The following is a 27,542-nucleotide window of genomic DNA, read 5'->3' as shown; positions in this document are numbered from 1 at the left end:
GGAGCCCCACACCTCGCCGGGACCTCACCGCCGGCCTGCTTCCCCTCCGTTGCATCGTCTCCGTCCTCCTCCTCGCCCCTCGTTGCCCTGGACCCTACACGCCCCCCCGTGAGCACCTCTCCTCCTCCTTCCCCTAGGTTCCCGCTCGACGACCGCGGCCATAGCCGTCGTGCGCACGCACGCTCGCACTCCCGCCGTGCGCCTCGATTACCTCCCCTTCCTGTGAGCCGCTCCGGCCAGCCCCGCCACTACCTCCACCACCGCGCCACCCGCGGCCCTCCGCCGCCTCTCCTGGTCGGCGTCGTGGGCGCCAGCGCCTTCGTCCATGGCCTCGCCCGGGCAGCCTCTGGGCTCGCCTCGCGCCAGGCGCCCCTGCGCCCGTTAGCTCTTGCGCCCGCTTAGGCCCCTGGGGCCAATGACAGCCGGGGCCCAGCCCCCAGAACTATAAAAAAAATGAATCAATAAAAATTATAATTAATTAATTAATTAATTAGTGAATTAATTAAGTTAATTAGTCCTATTTAATTAATCTGATTAACTTGTTAGTTTAATTAAACCGTAATTTGTTTAGCTAACCCCTAATAAAACTAATCAGAGTATGACAGGTGGGTCCCACTGGACCCACTGGTCAGGTTGACCAAGTCAACTCTGTTGACTGATGATGTCAGCATGACATCATGCTGATGTCATAATTCCATTTTCGAATTAATTTAAATAATTAATTAAATTCAGAAATTAATATAATCTTTAGAAAATCATATCTTTTAATCCGTAACTCGGATTAAAATATTTTCAACATGAAAGTTGCTCAGAACGACGAGACGATTCCGGATACGCAGTCCGTTCGTCCGCCACACACCCCTAACCTATCGAACTCGCAACTTTTCCCCTCCGGTTCGTCTGTCCGAAAACACGAAACACCAGGAATACTTTCCCGGGGGTTTTCCCCCCTTCACCGGTATCACCTACTACCGCGTTAGGGCACACCGAACACCGCGTATTGCCTTGTTATATTTTGTGATGCTTTGTTTGCCCTGTATTCATTATTTCTTCCCCCTCTTCTCTCCGGTAGACTACGAGACCGACGCTGCTGCTGACCAGTTCGACTACGGAGTTGACGACCCCTCTCTCTTGCCAGAGCAACCAGGCAAGCCCCCCCTTTGATCACCAGATATCGCCTATTCTCCTCTATACTGCTTGCATTAGAGTAGTGTAGCATGTTACTGCTTTCGTTAATCCTATTCTGATGCATAGCCTGACATTGTCGCTACATCTGTTGATACCTTACCTGCAATCCTAAATGCTTAGTATAGGATGCTAGTTTATCATCATTGGCCCTACATTATTGTCAGTCTGCCTTACTATACTATCGGGCCGTGATCACTTGGGAGGTGATCACGGGTATATACTATACATACATACATACTATACAGATGGTGACTAAAGACGGGTCAGCTCATTGAGTACCCGCAAGCGATTCTGACGAGGGGGCTGAAAGGACAGGTGGCTCCATCCAGGTAGTGGTGGGCCTGAGTTCCCGACGGCCCCCCGACTGTTACTTTGTGGCGGAGCGACAGGGCAGGTTGAGACCACCTAGGAGACAGGTGGGCCTGGCCCTGTTCGGTGTTCGCGGATACTTAACACGCTTAACGAGATCTTGGTATTTGATCTGAGTCTGGCTACGAGCCTATACGCACTAACCATCTACGTGGGAGTAGTTATGGGTATCCCGACGTCGTGGTATCAGCCGAAGCACTTCAGACGTCAGCGACGGAGCGGCGCGCGCCAAATTGGACTGGAACGCCACTAGGCTAGGTCTGCTTTCGGCCGCCCACGCAACGTGCAGGTGTTTTCAGGGCGATGGGCCCAGACCCCTGCGCGCTTAGGTTTAGACCGGCGTGCTGGCCTCTCTGTTTTGCCTAGGTGGGGCTGCGACGTGTTGATCTTCCGAGGCCGGGCATGACCCAGGAAAGTGTGTCCGGCCAAATGGGATCGAGCGTGTTGGGCTATGTGGTGCACCCCTGCAGGGAAGTTAATCTATTCGAATAGCCGTGATCTTCGGTAACAGGACGACTTGGAGTTGTACCTTGACCTTATGACAACTAGAACCGGATACTTAATAAAACACACCCTTCCAAGTGCCAGATACAACCCAGTGATCGCTTTTCCGCAGGGCGACGAGGAGAGGATCGCCGGGTAGGATTATGCTATGCGATGCTACTGGAGATGCTGCTTGGAGATGCTACTTGGAGATGCTACTTGGAGGACTACAATCTACTCTCTTCTATATGCTGCAAGACGGAGGCTACCAGAAGCGTAGTCTTCGACATGATTAGTTATCCCCCTCTTATTCTGGCATTCTGCAGTTCAGTCCACTGATATGGCCTCCTTACACATATACCCATGCATATGTAGTGTAGTCCCTTGCTTGCGAGTACTTTGGATGAGTACTCACGGTTGCTTTCTCCCCCCTTTTTCCCCTTTCCTTTCTTTCTGGTTGTCGCAACCAGATGCTGGAGTCCAGGAGCCAGACGCCACCGTCGACGACGACCCCTACTACACCGGAGGTGCCTGGTACTACGTGCTGCCCGCTGACGACGACCTGGAGTAGTTTAGGAGGATCCCAGGCAGGAGGCATGCGCCTCTTTCGATCTGTATCCCAGTTTGTGCTAGCCTTCTTAAGGCAAACTTGTTTAACTTATGTCTGTACTCAGATATTGTTGCTTCCGCTGACTCGTCTATGATCGAACACTTGTATTCGAGCCCTCGAGGCCCCTGGCTTGTATTATGATGCTTGTATGACTTATTTTATTTGTAGAGTTGTGTTGTGATATCTTCCCGTGAGTCCCTGATCTTGATCGTACACATTTGCGTGCATGATTAGTGTACGATTGAATCGGGGGCGTCACACACCGAGATGGGATCGTAATCTCTCTATTTCCCTTCGTAACATTTCGGTCCAACCGAGATGAGCGATCGGTCCCACCGAGATTGCAATGTAAACTCTATATTTCCCTTTCGTAACGTTTCGGTCTCACCGAGATGAGCGAATAGGTCCCACCGAGTTTACCTGACCAACTCTCTGGTTAGCTTATTACCGAAATCGGTCTCACCGAGTTTGTGTAATCGGTCTCACCGAGATTACGTTGTGCCCTAACCCTAACCATATCGGTCCCACCGAGTTGACATGTCGGTCCCACCGAAATGCCTAACGGTCACATTATTTGCTAAATCAATCTGACCGAGTTTCACAATTCGGTCCCACCAAGATTGGTAAGTTGTGTGTGACGGCTAGATTTTGTGTGGAGGCTATATATACCCCTCCACCCACTCTTCATTCGTGGAGAGAGCCTTCAGAACATGCCTACATTTCCAACTTCCATTTTCTGAGAGAGAACCACCTACACTTGTGTTGAGGTCAAGATATTCCAATCCTACCATATGAATCTTGATCTCTAGCCTTCCCCAAGTTGCTTTACACTCAAATCTTATTTCCACCAAATCCAAATCCAGTGAGAGAGAGTTGAGTGTTGGGGAGACTATCATTTGAAGCACAAGAGCAAGGAGTTCATCATCAACACACCATTTGTTACTTCTTGGAGAGTGGTGTCTCCTAGATTGGCTAGGTGTCACTTGGGAGCCTCCGACAAGTTTGTGGAGTTGAACCAAGGAGTTTGTACGGGCAAGGAGATCGCCTACTTTGCGAAGATCTACCCCTAGTGAGGCAAGTCCTTCATGGGAGACGGCCATGGTGGGATAGACAAGGTTACTTCTTCGTGGACCCTTCATGGGTGGAGCCCTCCGTGGACTCGAGCAACCGTTACCCTTCGTGGGTTGAAGTCTCCATCAACGTGGATGTACGATAGCACCACCTATCGGAACCACGGCTCAAAAATCTTCGTGTCTCCAATTGTGTTTGACTCCTCAAACTCCTCCCCTTTACCTTCATATGCAATCGTCTTACATTCCACTACTATACTCTAGAATTGCATGTGTAGGTTGATTGCTTGACTTGTGCTAAGTTGCTAAAATCTGCCAAGAATTAAAATTGGGAAAATGCAAGGTTTTTATTTGGTCAAGTAGTCTAATCACCCCCCTCTAGACATACTTTCGATCGTACAACATTAGTCATAAAGAACTCACATACTTATTGCAAACATCTATTAGTCATCAAAACAAAGTACTACGCACATGCTCCTAGGGGGATAGATTGGTAAGAAAAGACCATCGCTCGTCCCCGGCCGCCACTCATATGGAAGACAATCAATAAATAAATCATGCTCCAACTTTGTTACATAACGGTTCACCATACGTGCATGCTACGGGAATCACAAACCTCAACACAAGTATTTATACAATCCACAATTAGTCACTAGCATGACTCTAATATCACCATCCTCATATCTCAAAACAATCATAAGGAGTCAAACTTCTCATAGTATTCAATGCACTTTATATGTAAGTTTTTATTATATCCCTCTTGGATGCCTATCATATTAGGACACTGTTTAAAGAGACTCTAAAAATAATATAAGTGAAGCAAGAGAGTTCGACAATTTCTATAAAATAAAGCCACCGCCGTGCTCTAAAAATATATAAGTGAAGCACTAGAGCAAAATTGCCTAGCTCAAAAGATATAAGTGAAGCACATAGAGTATTCTAATAAATCATGATTCATGCGTGTCCCTCTCAACAGGTGTGTACATCAAGGATGATTGTGGCAAACTAAAAAGTAAAGACTCATATAAAACAAGATGTTCCAAGCAAAACACATATCATGTGGTGAATAAAAATATAGCCTCAAGTAAAGTTACTGATAAACGAAGACAAAAGAGGGGATGCCTTCCGGGGCATCCCCAAGCTTAGGCTCTTGGTTATCCTTGAATATTACCTTGGGGTGCCTTGGGCATCCCCAAGCTTAGGATCTTTCCACTCCTTATTCCATAGTCCAGCAAATCTTTACCCAAACTTGAAAACTTCACAACACAAAACTCAATAGAAAATCTTATGAGATCCGCTAGTATAAGAAACCAAATCACCACTTTATGGTACTATTGTGAACTCATTATTTATTTATATTGGTGTAATATCTAGTGTATTCCAACTTCTCCATGGTTCATACCCCCCGATACTACCCATATATTCATCAAAATAAGCAAACAACACAAGAAAAACAGAATCTGTCAAAAACAGAACAATCTGTAGCAATCCGAAAACTTTGAATACTTCTGTAAATCCAAATTTTTTGAAAAATTAGGAAAATCTAGGAAATTTGAATATAAATCATGTATATGATATTCAGATCAAAATTGTTGTTCCATGAATTATGAAAATTATTTTCCTGGGCGCAAAAGTTTCTGGTTTTCAGCAAGATCAAATCAACTATAACCGAAAGAGTTGAAGATGCTGCAATACAATGCTCAAGCTTGTGATATTCTCTTCAACAGATTGTGCCACGAAGAATTCAACAAAATCAGCCGTCTTGAGAATGCAAAGGAAATTTGGGATACTTTGATTGATATGCACGAAGGTACCGACTCCGTCAAGGAATCCAAATTGGATGTGCTTCAAAATCAACTTGACAAGTTCAAAATGAAGGATGGTGAAGGCGTCGTTGAAATGTACTCTAGGCTTGCTCTCATCACAAATGAGATTGCCGGCTTCGGAAGTGAAGAGATGACCGACAAATTCATCATCAAGAAGATCCTAAGAGCCTTGGATGGAAAATATGATACCGTGTGCAGATTAATCCAAATGATGCCCAATTACAAGAATCTCAAGCCAACGGAGGTCATTGGAAGAATTGTAGCTCATGAGATGTCACTCAAGGATAAGGAAGAGCTCCACAACAAGTCAAGTGGTGCTTACAAAGCCTCATGTGAAGCTCCCACATCATTAAGTGAGAAACAAACCTTCAATGAAGAATTGAGCCTAATAGTGAAGAAGTTCAACAAATTCTACAAGAGTAGAAGCAAGGAAAGAAGTTCCAAGTCAAGGTCCTACAATGACAAAAGATCTTCTAGTCGTGAGCGTAATTGCTACAATTGTGGAAGACCGGACACTATTTCAATGAGTGCACGGCTCCCTACAAAAGAAGAGAAGAATCTCCAAAGAGAAGAAGTAGAAGAGAAGAATCACCACCAAGAGAGAGGAGGAGGAGAGATGATCGTTATGAACGAAGAACATCTCGGAGAAGCAAGGATTCAGAAAGGAAGGACAAGTCATCAAGGAGCTATACAAAACAAAGACATCAAGCTCATGTTAGTGAATGGGTATCCGGCTCCGAATCCGACCATCACCCCGAGAGAAGCTATCACTCCGACTCAGAACATACTCAAGATGAAGGTGTTGCCAGTCTAGCACTTGTGTCAACCAACTCCTACGACATATTTGACTCACCAAATGAAGGACTTGGAAGATGCTTCATGGCTAAAGGACCAAAGGTATTACACCCCGAGTATGTTGATTTCAATAGTGATGAAGATGACTTGCTAGGTGCTGATGATTTACTTGTTGACAACTCTAGTGATGAATACTATGATGAAACGTCAAATAATCATGCTAATGAAGATGAAACGAATGAAAATTATAAGGAGAAGATTGAGCTCCTAACTAAATAACTAAACACTCTTAAGTTAGCTCATGAAACTATCTTAGGAGATCATCGAGAACTTTTAAGGACTCATGAGAAGTTACGCTTTGAAAAGCTCAACCTTGAGCAAGAGCATGAGTTTTTAAAGGCTATCAATGATGATCTTCGCAAGAAAAGTTCTTCTTACATTGCCAAGCGTTTACTCTTATCTACTTACATGCCTCAAGTCAAGTCTAGTAACAAGAACAAGAAAGATTCTTCCTCTAGTAGTAACAACAATCATCATGCTAAATCTAATGTTGTTGCTTCTAGTAGTTCTCTTGATTCCACTAATGATTCTCTTAGCCAAGTTACACTTCAGCAAGAAAATAGCTTATTGAAGGGAATTATAGAGAAAGGTGTTTACAAAAGCCTTGCCGGGAGTAAGCAATTCGAGGAAATTGTACGCAAGCAAGGAAGGCACCGGAAGAACCAAGGTGTTGGTTTTGAACGAAAGTTCAATGCCAATGGAGTTGAGTGGGAAGAAGATCAATACCCCAAGATGAAGTTTCTTCCTCAACAAGAGAAGTATGATCCTACTTCTTTCAAAGGGACACAAGATCAAGATGATCTTCCACCACAAGACCACAAGCAGAAAGGCAAGGACAAGGGACAAGGTAACCTAATGATATCATGGACATCATCTTGTGTGTGCATCACTCTATGTCTATGGATATCCTTGTTTGTTCCTTGTGGGACTAACCCATGTAGGTATTGAAAGTGCAACTCACTCCAAAGGATTACTCCAAATGATCTACATCAACATAAAGCATCCAGATCTTCAACACCTACATGAAGTCATCATCGACAAAACCCAAGGTTAGTGTATCCCTCTTAGGGGGGATCTCACATCTAGGGGGAGCTTTACTCTAAGAATTGAGCTAAAGCAACTCTAATGGTGTGAACACAACAATGCTTTATCTAAAAGTGGTAACCCCACTTGTGCTTAAACAATGAGTATGACCTATGATCAAATGTTCTCATTTGACTCCTAAGTCAATATACTCATATATAGATGACCTAGTCATCGCCAATTGCTTGATAGATGCTAGAATTGGTTGTGCATGTTTTGTCACATATTTCATTTGCCATTTTATTGTGTGAGCATGTCGTTTGCATATTTTACTCATTCGAGGACATCCACTTGTTTTTTTGCTTGTTTGGTTTCTTTTCTTTTGCCAAGTGGATGAACAAGAATGCTAAGAACCTTCTCTAGCTATCTATGCTCTTCTTGTCTCAAACTCTATTCATGCTACATCACAAAGTTTGATCAAGTCAGATTCGAACCACTCTGTGTGAGGAGCACTCGGAGTCCCCGATTCTTCATAGACTTAAACTTCCAAAACTTCTTTGTGCGTTTCGGTCTGACCGATTCATCCATTTCGGTCATACCGAGATAACTAAGTTGACCTAGGTTTTCAATTTCCGTGCAAACGATTTGAACTTTTCGGTCACACCGAGTTGTAGCAACTGCTTGCATTTTTGCATCTCGGTGCCACCGAGATGTTCCACTCGGTCACACCGACAGGGTCTGGCTATATATACTCACGGGTCAAATTTTTGGAAATTCTTCCGAAACCCTTCGCCCGCGCATAGCTAGCTTTGCCTCATCGGGTCTCCGGATCGTCCTCCTCGTCGCCAGCGACCTCCCGCCGCTTGTGTCCGCCGCCATCAACGAGATTCGTCTCTGCCGTTGCCGCCGTAGCAAGTCCACCGCCACATTAGGGTATGGACTTGATATTTGTGCTATTCTCACTCTGATTCCTAGCACATTGCATTGCCATGAATCTTTCCACAATTGAAATCTTCCTATCCAGCGAAAATACTCCATAGTTTAGACTTGGATTGAAAATTTAGGGTTAGGTTTCCGCCGAATTCATCTCGGACCGACCGAGTTGTAGAAATCGGTCTCACCGATTTGGCTTTGGCCATTGCACATGTGGTTCTCGGTCTGACCGAGAATTGCAAATCGGTGTGACCGAGATCGATTCTCTGTGAAACCCTAGCAGTCTCAGTGCCACCGAACTGTGACTCACTCTCACCGAGTTCACTAGTTTAGGTTCCAAAAGCCGCTTGGGTATCACCGAGTTTACAAATCGGCAGCCCCGAAATGCTTTCTGTGGAAACTAAAACTAAGTTTTTAACTCAATGTTTTGCAAAAACCTCTGTGCTTTGTGATGCTCATCTACTCTACCTCATCTACATCTATTCACAGGGTCTGCTGTCAGAGTTTGCAACATGTCAGATCAGAGTGACAGTCAGAACAGGTCAGAGGAGCAAGCTCAGATGAGTGAGGGCACTAGTCCCTCAAGCAGCTATGATGAGGGTAGCAGCAGCACACCTAGTAACTTGCCCAAGGCAGCTACTAGGACAAGGAAGAAGAGAACCTTAGATTCTGAAGATGAGGACTATGTGGTAGTTGATGATGAGGCCACATCTAAGAAGAAGGTACTGAAGAAGGAAATTGGCACAGTTGCTGCCATTAAGCCTGGTATGAAGACCAAAGCACCTGCAAGAAGGATTCCCATGTCTAAAGCCAGAGCCTCAACTGCAGATGTTTATAAGTCAACAATAGAGCTCACTCTTGAGCCCAAGGAAACTGGAGATGGAAAGAAAAGGAAAGAAAGGGTCAGGAAGACCATTTCCGGAGTTGTTGGAAAGCCCTCAATGATGGGAGAAGAGGAAGAGGTTGCTGCACCAGCACCTAAAGCACAGAAGCTAATGGGAGATGCTATTAGATCAGGGGCTGCTCCATCTAAGCCCAAAGATGCTCCCAAAGCTTCTGCTCCTAAGCCCAAGATTGCACCTAAGAGGAGAACTAGGAACATTCCAGCTGAAGAAAAGAACAAGGCCCCAGTGCCTGAGGCAGCTAATGATGAAGAAGATGATGATTCTCTTGTCTTGAGGAAGTTGAGGCCTAAGATCAGTGATCATAATGATGCTCATCAGTAGCAGAGGATATGAAGCTCAGGAAGGATGCAGGTCTGAGATTGTGGAGACAGAATGATCCATATGCTGTCAGAAGAAGAACCGCTGTGGACTACGGGTTTCCCACTAAGGAACAACAGGATATCTATGAGACATTCTTGCTTGACAAGAAGCCCATAGTATGTGATATGAGATGGGTTGACTGGGAGTACATCAGGAAGAATGAATAGTACTATCCAGGAGTGTATGATAGTTTCAATGCTTGTGGAGTAGATGACTTTGTTGGCCAGAAGCTCACCAAGTGGAATGATGAGCTCATCATGCAGTTTTACTCCACAGCTCATTTCTACCCAGATGGGAGAATTGTCTGGATGTCAGAGGGTACTAGGTACAAATCCTATTGAGGAATGGTCCAAATTGATAAATGCTCCAAAAGAGAATGAGGATGACTTGGATGTCTATGCTAAGAAGAAGCAAGACCATAACTCCATGGCTAGTATGTACAAATAGATCCCAGATGCTGCTCTTGAGACACACAAGTTTGGATCAGTACATTACCTATTGTCAGGATTGCCTACTATCAACTGGATCCTAAGGCATACTCTGTTGCCCAAGTCAGGAGATCACAAGATGATCAGAGGCCATGCAATCAACTTGCTACACATATTTGATGTGCCTCAGAAATTCAAAGTCATGAGTCTGATTTTGGAAACTATCAAAAGGACTACAACTGATCAGAAGAGATCATGTGGATATGCCCCACGGGTTCAGGAGCTCATAAACTCCAAGATGGGCACTGGCAAATATCTTTTGGACAAAGAGCACTTGCCCATCTACCCTGATTTTGAGAACAATACCATTGTGATGGATGAAAATGAACCATCATCTGTGCAAGCACAAGAGAAGAAGGAGAGAGCAAGGGCAGAGAAAGCTGCTAAGATGCCAACTGCTGAAGAGGCATCTCAGTATTTCATGAAGAGCAAGCAAGATCAGCTTGTCTACTTGATTGCCTCCACCTTGAGGATTGAGAAGGGCTTGGCCACCCTGACTAAAAACTAGGAGAGCTTGGAGAGAATCATAGAGAAAAGTTCTATGATCTTGATGTGAAGGTCACTGAGATCCAATCAGTTGTTGAGAAAATTCAGGAGGAAGTGGAGGAGAAGAAGGGCAAGTCAACTACAGATGCATTTGCTAGAGTGCCCAGAGGACAGAGATCTGTCGCAGTGCGTGTTACAGACACCAGAGATACATCTTCTGCACCAGCTACAGCTTTAGTGCCACCAGCTCCAGTAGCCACTCCACCAGCTCCATCTACATCAACTGATGCTTTCGTCCTTGGAGTCATCTCTACACCACCACCTGAAGACCAAGCCTGAGAGTCAATTAGCACTATGCATTTTTTAAGAACTTTTTGGTAACTTGTTGCCAAAGGGGGAGAAAATGTATAGATCATAGGCTTCGAGAGAGAGTGTTGCTTTTGTTCTCTCTTGTTTTTGATGGTAGAACTCTTGTTTGCTTGATACATTGTCTTTTGTGAGATACTTGGATGATCATGTGTTTGATCATATGCTATGCTACACTAATGCTTGTTGGATGCTGTAGGACCTTGAGACGAGGTGTCTAGAGGGGGGGTGATTAGACACTAAGTACCAAAGTTGCAGTTTTTAGCCCTTTTAAGTTTAAGTGGAGTTTAGGCACAAATTTAACATTCACAACACATAGCAAGCAAGCATGCAAAGAGTATATGAGCAGCGGAAAGTAAAGCATGCAACTTGCAAGAATGTAAAGGGAAGGGTTTGGAGGATTCAAACGCAATTGGAGACACGGATGTTTTTGGCGTGGTTCCGATAGGTGGTGCTATCATACATCCACGTTGATGGAGACTTCAACCCATGAAGGGTAACGGTTGCGCGAGTCCACGGAGGGCTCCACCCACGAAGGGTCCACGAAGAAGCAACCTTGTCTATCCCACCATGGTCGTCGCCCACGAAGGACTTGCCTCACTAGCGGTAGATCTTCACGAAGTAGGCGATCTCCTTGCCCTTACAAACTCCTTGGTTCAACTCCATAATCTTTGTCGGAGGCTCCCAAGTGACACCTAGCCAATCTAGGAGACACCACTCTCCAAGAAGTAACAAATGGTGCATTGATGATGAACTCCTTACTCTTGTGCTTCAAATGATAGTCTCCCCAACACTCAACTCTCTCTCACAGGATTTGGATCCGGTGGAAAGAGGATTTAAGTGGAAAGCAACTTGGGGAAGGCTAGAGATCAAGATTCATATGGTAGGAATGGAATATCTTGGCCTCAACACATGAGTAGGTAGTTCTCTCTCAGAAATAGGATGCTGGAAGTGTAGGTTCAGTCTGATGGCTCTCTCTTCGAATGAATAGGAGGTGTAGGGGTATATATAGCCTCCACACAAAATCTAACCGTTACAAACAACTTGCCAAACTCGGTGGGACCGAATTGAGAAACTTGGTCAGACCGATTTAGCAAATTAGTGACCATTAGGATTTTCGGTGGGACAGAAATGCAACTCGGTAGGACCGATATGGTTAGGGTTAGGGCATAAGGTAATCTCGCTGAGACCGATTACACAAACTCGGTAGGACCGATTTTGGTAATTAGCTAACCAGAGAGTTGGTCAGGCAAACTCGGTTGGACCGATTATCAAACTCGATGGGACCGATTTTGATAATGAGTCAACCAAAAAGTTTGCATTGTAATCTCGGTAGTACCGATTGCTCAAACTCAGTGAGACCGATTTTGATAATGGACATACACAGAGAGATTACAATCCCATCTCAGTGAGACCGAGATCCCTATCGGTGAGACCGATTTGCTTAGCGTTTGTGGCAGTGGCTAAGACATCAAAACTCGGTGGCGCCAGATAGAAAGAATCAGTGGGGCCGAGTTTGACTTTAGGTTTAGGACATATGTGTGGAAGTGGGAAAGTAGTTGAGGGAATTTGGAGCATATCACTAAGCACTTGAAGTAAGAGGCTCATTAAGCAACACCTCATCCCTCCTTGATAGTATTGGCTTTTCCTATAGACTCAATGTGATCTTGGATCACTAAAATGTAAAATGAAGAGTCTTGAGCTTGAAGCTTGAGCCAATCCTTTGTCCTTAGCATCTTGAAGGAGTTCCCACATCCTTTAGTCCATGCCACTCCAATGTTGAACTTATCTGAAATATACTAGATAAAATTGTTAGTCCAACAAGAGATATGTTGACATTAATTACCAAAACCACCTAGGGAGCACTTGTGCTTTCAATCTCCCCCTTTTTGGTAATTGATGACCACATACATCAAAGCTTTAGATAAAGATTTAACAAATAGCAAGTAAAGATAATGTAACAAGCATAGGCTCCCCCTACATGTATGCAATCATGTGAATATGAAATATAGAAGCATGTGATAGCATAACCATGATAGAGCAGGCAATGTGTTACATGTATCTTGGCCATATGCATTAGAGCAAAACGTATTAAAGGAAATTCCTTCATGCCCATGAGTCCTTCTTGCAAACATTATGTACATCAGCAAGAATTCCTCATACACATGATTGTGATGCATATACTTACCTTGTAGTCTTGAGTTGGCTTAGGACGGAATGAAGCTTTGAAAATAAGGTTAGATAACACAGATGCACCTACTAGCCAGAGCAAACAGAAGAAACCACATGAATACCAAGACTGGGATGACATGTAGTGAGTGAGTACTAAGTACCACATTGGAATTGACATGTCCCTAAGAGTAAAGATATGCAATGAATTTGAATGATTTCTTTCCCTTAGATGTCTTTCTCCCCCTGAATCTAGCATGGGATATTGGGAGAAGATAGGGATCAAAAAATCAGAGCTGAAAGATATAAATGAATAGAGCTAATGCAAGCTAATGCAAATAAGCACATATGAACATGTCTTTCCCCTCAAGAAGACATCTGGCATCTCTCCTCTTGAACACCAAGCATCTGGGATCCTTGAGAAATACTTTCTACTAGTATTCTCTCCCCCTGGAGATCTCTCTCTCTCCCCTTGAAGGACCTCTCTCTCCTTCTCTGATGTGATCTCTCTCTCGAAATAATAAGCTTTGATGTGATCTCTCTCTCCCCCTTTGACATCAATTTCCAAGAAGGGCTTGATAAAGATGTAATCTCTCTCTCTCCCTCTGGAATTTGTCGTGAATGGGTTTGATCCTTGAGTCACAACATAAAGCAATGATAAAAATGTGATGCTTGTAGAGGACAAGATTCATTGAGTGGAGCTGGATCAGAAGAAACACAAAATAAGTGGCAAACTGTTTTTCCTGTTGTGAAATCGGTGACACCGAGTTGTAGGCATCGGTGGTACCAAAAGTTTTCGGTTGGACTGAAAATAACAAATCGGTGTAACCGAGTTCATCGCAGAGAAAACACTTGTCACCTCAGCTCACTAGACTTGTATGATCTCACAAAGATTTGCAAGGAATTTACTGAATGATATGCAAGGAATTGATGCAGAAGATGCAGGGCAAGCAGAAAGAAATCTAGATGAAGTTTTTTTTGAAAGGGAAAATAAATATGCATGAGACAAATGCAAAAACATAGAATAAAATACAAGAGAACTTCATCTAGAGATGGTCGGCGACAAAGTCACCTATGTTAGAGTATATTGACTTAGGAGTCAAGTGAGATCACTTGATCATAGGTCATACTCATCGTTTAAGCTCAAAATGGGGTTGCCATTTTTCGTTTAAGCATCTTGATGTATTCACATCTTGTCGAGTTGCTTTAGTTCATGACTTGGAGTAAAGCTTCTCTAAGATGGAATAACATACCTCGGTTGGTGGTGATGTCCATGTAGTTGAACTTGTGTGAGTTGCTCGAGGTTGATGTAGTTCATCAAGAATTTGGAGCACCACTTGGAATTTGAGTCCATCTACCTACATGGGTTAGTTCTTGCAAGGAAGAGCACTTATGTATACAAAAATGACAATCATGAAGCTCAACATAGAATTTGTCAAAGGATATGTTCGAATGGTTTCGTGTTTCCTTGTCTTCAACCACCTTTGTATAGAGACTTGGTGATGTAGAGATTGCTCAAGATATGAGTAGATTACAATCTCATGGAATTTGATTCACCCAAGTACCTACATGGGTTAGATAACATGCAAGATACAAATATATCGAAGACATAAGATTTTCATCATAAGAGAAATATCAAGTATTAGTCATAAATTCATGTCTTGCATGTATCCAATGGAGTTTCTACTCCAAGTTTGAAGCATCAATGATGTTCAATTCTCCTCTCAACCTGCAAAACACTTTCTCATCAAGAGGTTTAGTGAATATATCCGCTAATTGCTTTTCGGTGCGAACATGCTTAAGATCAATGTCACCCTTAGCAACGTGATCTCGAATGAAATGATGACGAACTTCAATATGCTTAGTTCGAGAATGTTGCACAGGATTATGACCAATTTTGATAGCACTTTCATTGTCACAAAGCAATGGAACATGTTTCACATATATCCCATAATCTTCAAGAGTTTGGGTCATCCAAAGTAATTGAGCACAACATGAACTAGCGGCAATGTACTCCGCTTCAGCGGTGGATAAGGATACTGAGTTTTGTTTCTTGGAGGACCAAGACACAGGAGATCTACCAAGAAATTGACAAGTACCCGAAGTGAACTTTCTATCAACCTTGTCTCCGGCATAGTGTGAGTCGGAGTAGCCAACAAGATCGAAAGAGGCCCTCTTAGGATACCAAATGCCAAAATTTGGTGTATGTATTAAGTATCTCACTATCCTTTTCACAGCCTTAAGATGACATTCTTTAGGAGCAGCTTGATATCTTGCACATAGGCACACACTTAGCATAATATCGGGACATGAAGCACACAGGTATAACAATGAACCAATCCTAGAGCGATAGACCTTTTGATCAACTGGTTCACCATCTTTGGTCAAATCAAGATGTCCACTAGTAGGCATGGGTATAGACATACCTTTGCATTCTTGCATATTGAACTTCTTGAATAAGTCCTTAGTGTACTTCGTTTGAGAGACAAAAGTACCTTCCTTAGTTTGCTTGATTTGCAACCGAAGAAAGAATTTGAGTTCACTCATCATTGACATCTCAAACTTCTCCAACATTAGCTTTCCAAACTTCTCACTAAAATGAGGGTTAGTTGAACCAAATATAATATCATCAACATAGATTTGGCACACAAATAGTTCACCATTAACTCTTTTAGTAAAAAGAGTAGAATCAATTTTCCCAATTTCAAAGCCTTTTTCAATAAGGAACTTGGTCAAGCATTTATACCATGCTCTAGGAGCTTGTTTAAGACCATAAAGAGCTTTGTGAAGTTTGTAAACATGATTGGGTTTCTTAGGATTGACAAAGCCGGGAGGTTGTTTAACATAAACTTCCTCCTCTATTTCACCATTTAGAAAAGCACTTTTAATGTCCATTTGGTACAAGGTGATATCATGGTGATTAGCATAGGCAAGTAAGATGCGAATGGACTCAAGTCTAGCAACGGGGGCGTAAGTCTCACCAAAGTCCATACCTTTGACTTGTGTGTAGCCTTGGGCGACGAGACGTGCTTTGTTGCGAACAACTTGTCCATCTTCATCTTGCTTGTTGTGAAACACCCATTTGGTACCAATGATGTTGTGGTTGTTGTCGGGCTTCTCAACCAATGTCCAAACTTGGTTTCTCTCAAAGTTGTGTAGCTCTTCATGCATAGCGTTTATCCAATCCGGATCTTCCAATGCATCTTCGACCTTCATAGGTTCAATGCTAGAGATGAAAGAATAGTTTTCACAAAAGTTAGCTAAACGAGTTTTAGAGCGAGTGATTCTCCCGGTTTGAATATAATTGTAGATTTGTTCGACGGGATGGTCTTTAGCAATTCTTGCTCGAACTCGTGAAAGCTTTTGCTTGGATCTTCGTTGAACATCTTCTTCGTCTTGTTCTTCTTCTTGGCCTTCTTCATTGTTGGCGTTGTCATTCTCTTGTCATGGTGGAGAAGGAGGTTGTTGACGTTCATCTTGATGCACTTCCTCGTTTCCTTCATCTTGGTGTGTCCCACTTGTGGATGCTTCCGTATCAACTCTTGGTTCACCTTGTCGTGAAGTAGAAGCTTCCACTTGGACGGACGAGGTACTCTCCTTCACCTCCGTTGGACGGACCTTGCCAATAGACAAGTCTTGGATTGCTTCCGAAGGATCTTTGTCTCCTACATCAATTGGCAATTGCTCTACTTGCGAGCCGTTAGATTCATCAAACTACACATCTACCGTATCTTCAACCTTTCGGGTGAAATTGTTGTATACACGGTAAGTGTGAGAGTTTGAGCCATAACCTAGTAGGAAACCTTCATGAGACTTAGGAGCAAATTTAGAACGACGATGCTTACCAAGAATGTAGCACTTTGAGCCGAATACTTGAAAGTATCCAACTTGGGGTTTGTTACCGGTGAGGAGCTCGTATGCTGTCTTGCCGAGTAGTTTGTGAAGATACAAGCGATTTGTTGCATGACAAGCTGTCTCAACCGCTTTTGCCCAAAAGTGCTTTGGCGTCTTGTACTCATCAAGCATCGTTCTTGCCATTTCGATGAGCGTTCGGTTCTTCCTGTCAACAACTCCATTTTGTTGAGGTGTGTACGTAGCCAAGAACTCGTGTGAAATCCCTTCTTCGTCAATAAAGGTGTCCACATTTGCGTTCTTGAATTCCGTTCCATTGTTGCTGCGAACCTTCTTGATCTTCACTTCAAATTGATTTTGGGCCTTCCTAGCAAAGTTTTTGAAGATCTTCTGAACCTGTGATTTATCATCAAGAAAGAACACCCACGTAAATCTTGAAAAATCATCGACTATAACTAGACTAAAAGAATTTCCACCGAGACTCTTGTAAGAGTTGGGACCAAAGAGATCCATGTGAAGTAGCTCAAGTGGCCTCTTTGTGGTCATGATGTTCTTCACGGGATGCCTTCCTCCAACCTGTTTACCTGCCCGACAAGCACTGCAAAGTCTATCCTGATCAAAAATGACATCATTAACTCCAAGGATATGATTTCCCTTAATAAGCTTGTCAAGGTTTCTCATGCCAACGTGACCTAGTCATCTATGCCATAACCAACCTTTTGAGGATTTAGCAATGAAGCAAGTTTTAGGTTGGGCCTTTTTAGTGAAATCAACAATGTATAGATCACCTCTACGTATGCCGGTAAAGACCATTTTATGATTGTCTCGACGAAACACTTGGCAATCAACTTCAGTAAATAGGACATTGAAACCGAAATCAGCAAGTCTAGATACTGAAAGTAAGTTGTATCCAAGAGATTCAACGAGCATGACATTTTGTATGGAGCTATCATGTGAGATGGCCACCTTACCGAAGCCAACCACCTTACCCTTTGAGTTGTCACCGAAAGTGACATACTTTCGAGGACTATCATTATCAGCAAGCTCACGAAACATGTCTTTGTATCTGGTCATGTGATCGGTACATCCACTATCAAGAACCCATTCCTTTCCTCCTGACATATATCCCCGAAGATTTGCCATCAGACCAAAATGTCTCATTGCATCATCAAGATCGAAGTCACTATCATCATCCTCATCATAGTATCCATGTTCAACATCATCATGTGGTGGATCAAATCCTAGAGAGGGTGATTCGTTACAGTGATTTTGACAATGATCTTGTCTATGAATTTTTATAGCTTTGGAAATAATATCACTAATAATACCAACATTTCCTTTGGCACGCATAAGGTTTGTAAGCTCAAATAGATGATCACCAAACATAGGATCACTAGTATTCATTTTACTCAAAGGAATAGACTTATGGAGAATTTCATCAAGATTTTTCAAAGAATAATCAGGAAATCATTCCTCAAGAAATTTCCATATAGTGTAGGCACACTCAAGAGTAGGCAGTTTTATAATCAAATTTCTAGGCAAGCCTCTAGTGATAAGATTAACAGTTCTAACATTCCTAATCATGTCAATAGACTCATCAAGGGTAGGATGCATAGGATCAACACAAGGTGCACAAGGACTAGCAATGTACTTGTTCAAATGATATTGATTGAAAATTACAAGCATCTCATTTTTCCACTCATGAAAATACTCTCCATCAAGAATAGGCACTCTATGTCTAAGACACCCCAAAGTAGACTCATCCATCTTTGTCCAATGGTGATTAAACCAAAGCAATGGAGACCAAAGCTCTGATACCACTTCTAGGACCTTGAGAAGAGGTGTCTAGAGGGGGGGTGATTAGACACTAAGTGCCAAAGTTGCAGTTTTTAGCCCTTTTAAGTTTAAGTGGAGTTTAGGCACAAATTTAACATTCACAACACATAGCAAGCAAGCATGCAAAGAGTATATGAGTAGCGGAAATTAAAGCATGCAACTTGCAAGAATGTAAAGGGAAGGGTTTGGAGGATTCAAACGCAATTGGAGACACGGATGTTTTTGGCGTGGTTCCGATAGGTGGTGCTATCGTACATCCACGTTGATGGAAACTTCAACCCATGAAGGGTAATGGTTGCGCGAGTCCATGGAGGGCTCCACCCACGAAGGGTCCACGAAGAAGCAACCTTGTCTATCCCACCATGGCCGTCGCCCATGAAGGACTTGCCTCACTAGCGGTAGATCTTCACGAAGTAGGCGATCTCCTTGCCCTTACAACTCCTTGGTTCAACTCCACAATCTTTGTCGGAGGCTCCCAAGTGACACCTAGCCAATCTAGGAGACACCACTCTCCAAGAAGTAACAAATGGTGCGTTGATGATGAACTCCTTGCTCTTGTGCTTCAAATGATAGTCTCCCCAACACTCAACTCTCTCTCATAGGATTTGGATCTGGTGGAAAGAGGATTTGAGTGGAAAGCAACTTGGGGAAGGCTATAGATCAAGATTCATATGGTAGGAATGGAATATCTTGGCCTCAACACATGAGTAGGTAGTTCTCTCTCAGAAATAGGATGCTGGAAGTGTAGGTTCAGCCTGATGGCTCTCTCTTCAAATGAAGAGGAGGTGGAGGGGTATATATAGCCTCCACACAAAATCTAACCATTACACACAACTTGCCAAACTCGGTGGGACCGAATTGAGAAACTTGGTCAGACTGATTTAGCAAATTTAGTGACCGTTAGGATTTTTGGTGGGACCGAAATGCAACTCGGTAGGACCGATATGGTTAGCGTTAGGGCATAACGTAATCTCGGTGAGACCGATTACACAAACTCGGTAGGACCGATTTTGGTAATTAGCTAACCAGAGAGTTGGTCAGGCAAACTCGGTTGGACCGATTATCAAACTCGGTGGGACCGATTTTGATAATGAGTCAACCAGAAAGTTTGCATTGTAATCTCGGTAGTACCGATTGCTCAAACTCCGTGAGACCGATTTTGATAATGGACATACACAGAGAGATTACAATCCCATCTCGATGAGACCGAGATCCCTATCGGTGAGACCGATTTGCTTAGGGTTTGTGGCAGTGGCTAAGACATCAAAACTCGGTGGCGCCGGATAGAAAGAATCAGTGGGGCCGAGTTTGACTTTAGGTTTAGGACATATGTGTGGAAGTGGGAAAGTAGTTGAGGGAATTTGGAGCACATCACTAAGCACTTGAAGCAAGAGGCTCATTAAGCAACACCTCATCCCTCCTTGATAGTATTGGCTTTTCCTATAGAATCAATGTGATCTTCGATCACTAAAATGTAAAATGAAGAGTCTTGAGCTTGAAGCTTGAGCCAATCCTTTGTCCATAGCATCTTGAAGGAGTTCCCACATCCTTTAGTCCATGCCACTCCAATGTTGAACTTATCTGAAATATACTAGATAAAATTGTTAGTCCAACAAGAGATATGTTGACATTAATTACCGAAACCACCTAGGGAGCACTTGTGCTTTTAGATGCCATTATCTCTTATATTCTCATATGATCATTCACTTTTCTTGGTGATGAGTGCATGTGTTTAATCATTATCATTTTGAGTGCTCCACCAAGATGTATGTGACATGGAAGAGTAACCCATGATCCTAACAAATTGTGCATTTGCAGTCCAAAGCAAATCTTAAATAATGCACAAATTTAGGGGGAGCTCTTACTTTTCACAAAGTTCTCAAAGCGATAATGTTTTTCAATCTTATTATCATTTGTCGAAGCTTTGATCTATATGTTGTCATCAATTACCAAAAAGGGGGAGATTGAAATGCAACAATCCCTGGGTGGTTTTGGTAATTCCTAACAACATATAGCTCATTGAGCTAATGCTATTTCAAGATAAATATTTAAGGAAAGCTCAATGATTGGCATGGCATGGATGAGAAAAGTGGATCCCTCAAAATACTAAGGACAAAAGGATTGGCTCAAGCTCAAAGCACAAGACTCTACCTTTTCCATTTTAGTGATCCAAGATCACATTGAGTCTATGGGAAAAGCCAATACTATCAAGGAGGGATGAGGTGTTGCTTAACGAGGCTCTTGCTCAAAATACTTAGTGATATGCTCCAAAGCCCTCAACTACTTTCTCACATCCACATATGACCTAAACCAAAAATCAAACTCGGCCCCACCGATTCTTTCTATCCGGCGCCATCGAGTTCAGATGTCATAGCCACTGCCATAAACCCTAGTCTTTCCGGTCTCACCGATAGGGATCTCGGTCTCACCGAGATGGGATTGTAATCTCTCTATTTCCCTTTGTAACGTTTCGGTCCAACCGAGATGAGCTATCGATCCCACCAAGATTGCAATGTAAACTCTCTATTTCCCTTTCGTAACGTTTCGGTCTCACCAAGATGAGCGAATAGGTCCCACCGAGTTTACTTGACCAACTCTCAGGTTAGCTTATTACCAAAATCGGTCTCACTGAGTTTGTGCAATCGGTCTCACCGAGATTACATTATGCCCTAACCCTAACCATATCGGTCCCACCGAGTTGACATGTCGGTCCCACCGAAAAGCCTAGCGGTCACATTATTTGCTAAATCGATCTGACCGAGTTTCACAATTCGGTCCCACCGAGATTGGTAAGTTGTGTGTAATGGTTAGATTTTGTGTGGAGGCTATATATACCCCTCCACCTACTCTTCATTCATGGAGAGAGCCATCAGAACATGCCTACACTTCCAACTTACATTTTCTGAGAGAGAACCAACTACACTTGTGTTGAGGTCAAGATATTCCAATCCTACCATATCAATCTTGATCTCTAGCCTTCCCCAAGTTGCTTTCCACTCAAATCTTCTTTCCACCAAATCCAAATCCAGTGAGAGAGAGTTGAGTGTTGGAGAGACTATCATTTGAAGCACAAGAGCAAGGAGTTCATCATCAACACACCATTTGTTACTTCTTAGTGAGTGGTGTCTCCTAGATTGGCTAGGTGTCACTTGGGAGCCGCCGACAAGATTGTGGAGTTGAACCAAGGAGTTTGTACGGGCAAGGAGATTGCCTACTTTGTGAAGATCTACCCCTAGTGAGGCAAGTCCTTCGTGGGCGACGGCCATGGTGGGATAGACAAGGTTACTTATTCGTGGACCCTTAGTGGGTGGAGCCCTCCGTGGACTCGCGCAACCATTACCCTTCGTGGGTTGAAGTCTCCATCAATGTGGATGTACGATAGCACCACCTATCGGAACCACGGCTCAAAAATCTCCGTGTCTCCAATTGCGTTTGCCTCCTCAAACTCCTCCCCTTTACCTTCATATGCAATTGTCTTACATTCCACTGCTATATTCTAGAATTGCATGTGTAGGTTGATTGCTTGACTTGTGCTAAGTTGCTAAAATCTGCCAAGAATTAAAATTGGGAAAAGGCAAGGTTTTTATTTGGTCAAGTAGTCTAATCACCCCCCTCTAGACATACTTTCGATCCTACAACATTAGTCATAAAGAACTCACATACTTATTGCAAAAATTTATTAGTCATCGAAACAAAGTACTACACACATGCTCCTAGGGGGATAGATTGGTAAGAAAAGACCATCGCTCGTCCCCGGCCGCCACTCATAAGGAAGACAATCAATAAATAAATCATGCTCCAACTTTGTTACATAACGGTTCACCATACATGCATGCTACGGGAATCACAAACCTCAACACAAGTATTTATACAATCCACAATTACTCACTAGCATGACTCTAATATCACTATCCTCATATCTCAAAACAATCATAAGGAGTCAAACTTCTAATAGTATTCAATGCACTTTATATGTAAATTTTTATTATATCCCTCTTGGATGCCTATCATATTAGGACGCTGTTTAAAGAGACTCTCAAAATAATATAAGTGAAGCAAGAGAGTTCGACAATTTCTATAAAATAAAGCCACCGCCGTGCTCTAAAAAGATATAAGTGAAGCACTAGAGCAAAATTGCCTAGCTCAAAAGATATAAGTGAAGCATATAGAGTATTCTAATAAATCACGATTCATGCGTGTCCCTCTCAACAGGTGTGTACATCAAGGATGATTGTGGAAAACTAAAAAGTAAAGACTCATATCAAACAAGATATTCCAAGCAAAACGCATATCATGTGGTGAATAAAAATATAGCCTCAAGTAAAGTTACCGATAAACGAAGACAAAAGAGGGGATGCCTTCTGGGGCATCCCCAAGCTTAGGCTCTTGGTTGTCCTTGAATATTACCTTGGGGTGCCTTGGGCATCCCCAAGCTTAGGATCTTTCCACTCCTTATTCCATAGTCCATCAAATCCTTACCCAAACTTGAAAACTTCACAACACAAAACTCAACAGAAAATCTTATGAGATCCGCTAGTATAAGAAACCAAATCACCACTTTATGGTACTATTGTGAACTCATTATTTATTTATATTGGTGTAATATCTAGTGTATTCCAACTTCTCCATGGTTCATACCCCCCGATACTACCCATATATTCATCAAAATAAGCAAACAACACAAGAAAAACAGAATCTCTCAAAAACAAAACAATCTGTAGCAATCCGAAAACTTTGAATACTTCTGTAACTCCAAAAATTCTGAAAAGTTAGGAAAACCTGGGAAATTTGAATATAAATCCTGTGTATGATATTCAGATCAAAATCGCTGTTCCATGAATTATGAAAATTATTTTTCTAGGCGCAAAAGTTTCTGGTTTTCAGCAAGATCAAATAAACTATAACCGAAAGAGTTGAAGATGCTGCAATACAATGCTCAAGCTTGTGATATTCTCTTCAACAGATTGTGCCCCGAAGAATTCAACAAAATCAGTCGTCTTGAGAATGCAACGGAAATTTGGGATACTTTCATTGATATGCACGAAGGTACCGACTCCGTCAAGGAATCCAAATTGGATGTGCTTCAAAATGAACTTGACAAGTTCAAAATGAAGGATGGTGAAGGCGTCGCTGAAATGTACTCTAGGCTTGCTCTCATCACAAATGAGATTGCCGGCTTCGGAAGTGAAGAGATGATCGACAAATTCATCATCAAGAAGATCCTAAGAGCCTTGGATGGAAAATATGATACCGTGTGCAGATTGATCCAAATGATGCCCAATTACAAGAATCTCAAGCCAGCGGAGGTCATTGGAAGAATTGTAGCTCATGAGATGTCACTCAATGATAAGGAAGAGCTCCACAACAAGTCAAGTGGTGCTTACAAAGCCTCATGTGAAGCTCCCACATCATCAAGTGATAAACAAACCTTCAATGAAGAATTGAGCCTAATAGTGAAGAAGTTCAACAAATTCTACAAGAGTAGAAGAAAGGAAAGAAGTTCCAAGTCAAGGTCCTACAATGACAAAAGATCTTCTAGTCGTGAGCATAATTGCTACAATTGTGCAATACCCGGACACAATTTCAATGAGTGCACGGCTACCTACAAAAGAAGAGAAGAATCTCCAAAGAGAAGAAGTAGAAGAGAAGAATCACCACCAAGAGAGAGGAGGAGTAGAGATGATCGTTATGAACGAAGAACATCCCAGAGAAGCAAGGATTCAGAAAGGAAGGACAAGTCATCAAGGAGCTATACAAAACGAACACATCAAGCTCATGTTGGTGAATGGGTATCCGGCTCCGACTCCGACCATCACCCCGAGAGAAGCTATCACTCCGACTCAGAACATACTTAAGATGAAGGTGTTGCCAGTCTAGCACTTGTGTCAACCAACTCCTACGACATAGTTGACTCACCAAATGAAGGAATTGGAAGATGCTTCATGGCTAAAGGCCCAAAGGTATTACACCCCGAGTATGTTGATTTCAATAGTGATGAAGATGACTTGCTAGGTGATGATGATTCATTTGTTGCCAACTCTAGTGATGAATACTATGATGAAACGTCAAATAATCATGCTAATGAAGATGAAACGAATGACAATGATAAGGAGAAGATTGAGCTCCTAACTAAAGAACTAAACACTCTTAAGTTAGCTCATGAAACTATCTTAGGAGATCATCGAGAACTTTTAAGGACTCATGAGAAGTTACGCTTTGAAAAGCTCAACCTTGAGCAAGAGCATGAGTTTTTAAAGGCTATCAATGATGATCTTCGCAAGAAAAGTTCTTCTTACATTGCCAAGCGTTTACTCTTATCTACTTACATGCCTCCAGTCGAGTCTAGTAACAAGAACAAGAAAGATTCTTCCTCTAGTAGTAACAACAATCATCATGCTAAATCTAATATTGTTGCTTCTAGTAGTTCTCTTGATTCCACTAATAAATCTCTTAGCCAAGTTACACTTGAGCAAGAAAATAGCTTATTGAAGGGAATTATAGAGAAAGGTGTTTACAAAAGCCTTGCCGGGAGTAAGCAATTCGAGGAAATTGTACACAAGCAAGGAAGGCACCGGAAGAACCAAGGTGTTGGTTTTGAATGAAAGTTCAATGGCAATGGAGTTGAGTGGGAAGAAGATCAATACCCCAAGATGAAGTTTGTTCCTCAACAAGAGAAGTATCATCCTACATCTTTCAAAGGGACACAAGCTCAAGATGATCTTCCACCACAAGACCACAAGCAGAAAGGCAAGGACAAGCTTCAAGAGGAGATTGATGCATTTGAAGAGGCTCCTAAGGCCTTGGTCAAGTGGGTTCCCAAGACTACATCAAGTTCTACTTCATGAAGTGCGACTACAACTCCAAGGATTCCCATCAAGATGGTGTGGATCCCGAAGAAGAAGAACTAGAGAGTTCTTGAGGGTGACTCCATCAACATACTTCACTCTTATCATTTCGGCAAGGACAAGTGCAACCAACTTCCACACTTTGCACTAGTTCATGGAGTCACAAACCCTCTTGTTGGTAAGACAAGGGACAAGGTAACCTAATGATATCATGGACATCATCTTGTGTGTGCATCACTCTATGTCTATGGATATCCTTGTTTGTTCCTTGTTGGACTAACCCGTGTAGGTATTGAAAGTGCAACTCACTCCAAAGGATTGCTCCAAATGATCTACATCAACATAAAACATCCACATCTTCAACACCTACATGAAGTCATCATCGACAAAACCCAAGGTTAGTGTATCCCTCTTAGGGGGGATCTCACATCTAGGGGGAGCTTTACTCTAAGAATTGAGCTAAAGCAACTCTAATGGTGTGAACACAACAATGCTTTATGTAAAAGTGGTAACCCCACTTGTGCTTAAACAATGAGTATGACCTATGATCAAATGTTCTCATTTGACTCCTAAGTCAATATACTCATATATAGATGACCTAGTCATCGCCAATTGCTTGATAGATGCTAGAATTGGTTGTGCATGTTTTGTCACATATTTCATTTGCCATTTTATTGTGTGAGCATGTCGTTTGCATATTTTACTCATTCGAGGACATCCACTTGTTTTTTTTGCTTGTTTGGTTTCTTTTCTTTTGCCAAGTGGATGAACAAGAATGCTAAGAACCTTCTCTAGCTATCTATGCTCTTCTTGTCTCAAACTCTATTCATGCTACATCACAAAGTTTGATCAAGTCAGATTCGAACCACTCTGTGTGAGGAGCACTCGGAGTCCCCGATTCTTCATAGACTTAAACTTCCAAAACTTCTTTGTGCGTTTCGGTCTGACCGATTCATCCATTTCGGTCATACCGAGATAACTAAGTTGACCTAGGTTTTCAATTTCCGTGCAAACGATTTGAACTTTTCGGTCACACCAAGTTGTAGCAACTGCTTGCATTTTTGCATCTCGGTGCCACCGAGATGTTCCACTCGGTCACACTGACAAGGTCTGGCTATATATACTCACGGGTCAAATTTTTGGAAATTCTTCCGAAACCCTTCGCCCGCGCATAGCTAGCTTTGCCTCATCGGGTCTCCGGATCGTCCTCCTCGTCGCCAGCGACCTCCCGCCGCTTGTGTCCGCCGCCATCAACGAGATTCGTCTCTGCCGTTGCCGCCGTAGCAAGTCCACCGCCACATTAGGGTATGGACTTGATATTTGTGCTATTCTCACTCTGATTCCTAGCACATTGCATTGCCATGAATCTTTCCACAATTGAAATCTTCCTATCCAGCGAAAATACTCCATAGTTTAGACTTGGATTGAAAATTTAGGGTTAGGTTTCCGCCGAATTCATCTCGGACCGACCGAGTTGTAGAAATCGGTCTCACTGATTTTGCTTTGGCCATTGCACATGTGGTTCTCGGTGTGACCGAGAATTGCAAATCGGTGTGACCGAGATTGATTCTATGTGAAACCCTAGCAGTCTCGGTGCCACCGAATTGTGACTCGGTCTCACCGAGTTCACTAGTTTAGGTTCCAAAAGCCGCTTCGGTATCACCGAGTTTACAAATCGGTAGCACCGAAATGCTTTTTGTGGAAAACTAAAACTATGTTTTTAACTCAATGTTTTGCAAAAACCTCTGTGCTTTGTGATGCTCATCTACTCTACCTCGTCTACATCTATTCATAGGGTCTGCTGTCAGAGTTTGCAACATGTCAGATCAGAGTGACAGTCAGAACAGGTCAGAGGAGCAAGCTCAGATGAGTGAGGGC

This window comes from Triticum dicoccoides, chromosome 1B (genome assembly GCF_002162155.2).
Source record: "Triticum dicoccoides isolate Atlit2015 ecotype Zavitan chromosome 1B, WEW_v2.0, whole genome shotgun sequence".
Taxonomy (NCBI): domain Eukaryota; kingdom Viridiplantae; phylum Streptophyta; class Magnoliopsida; order Poales; family Poaceae; genus Triticum; species Triticum dicoccoides.
This window is presented reverse-complemented; position numbering follows the sequence as displayed.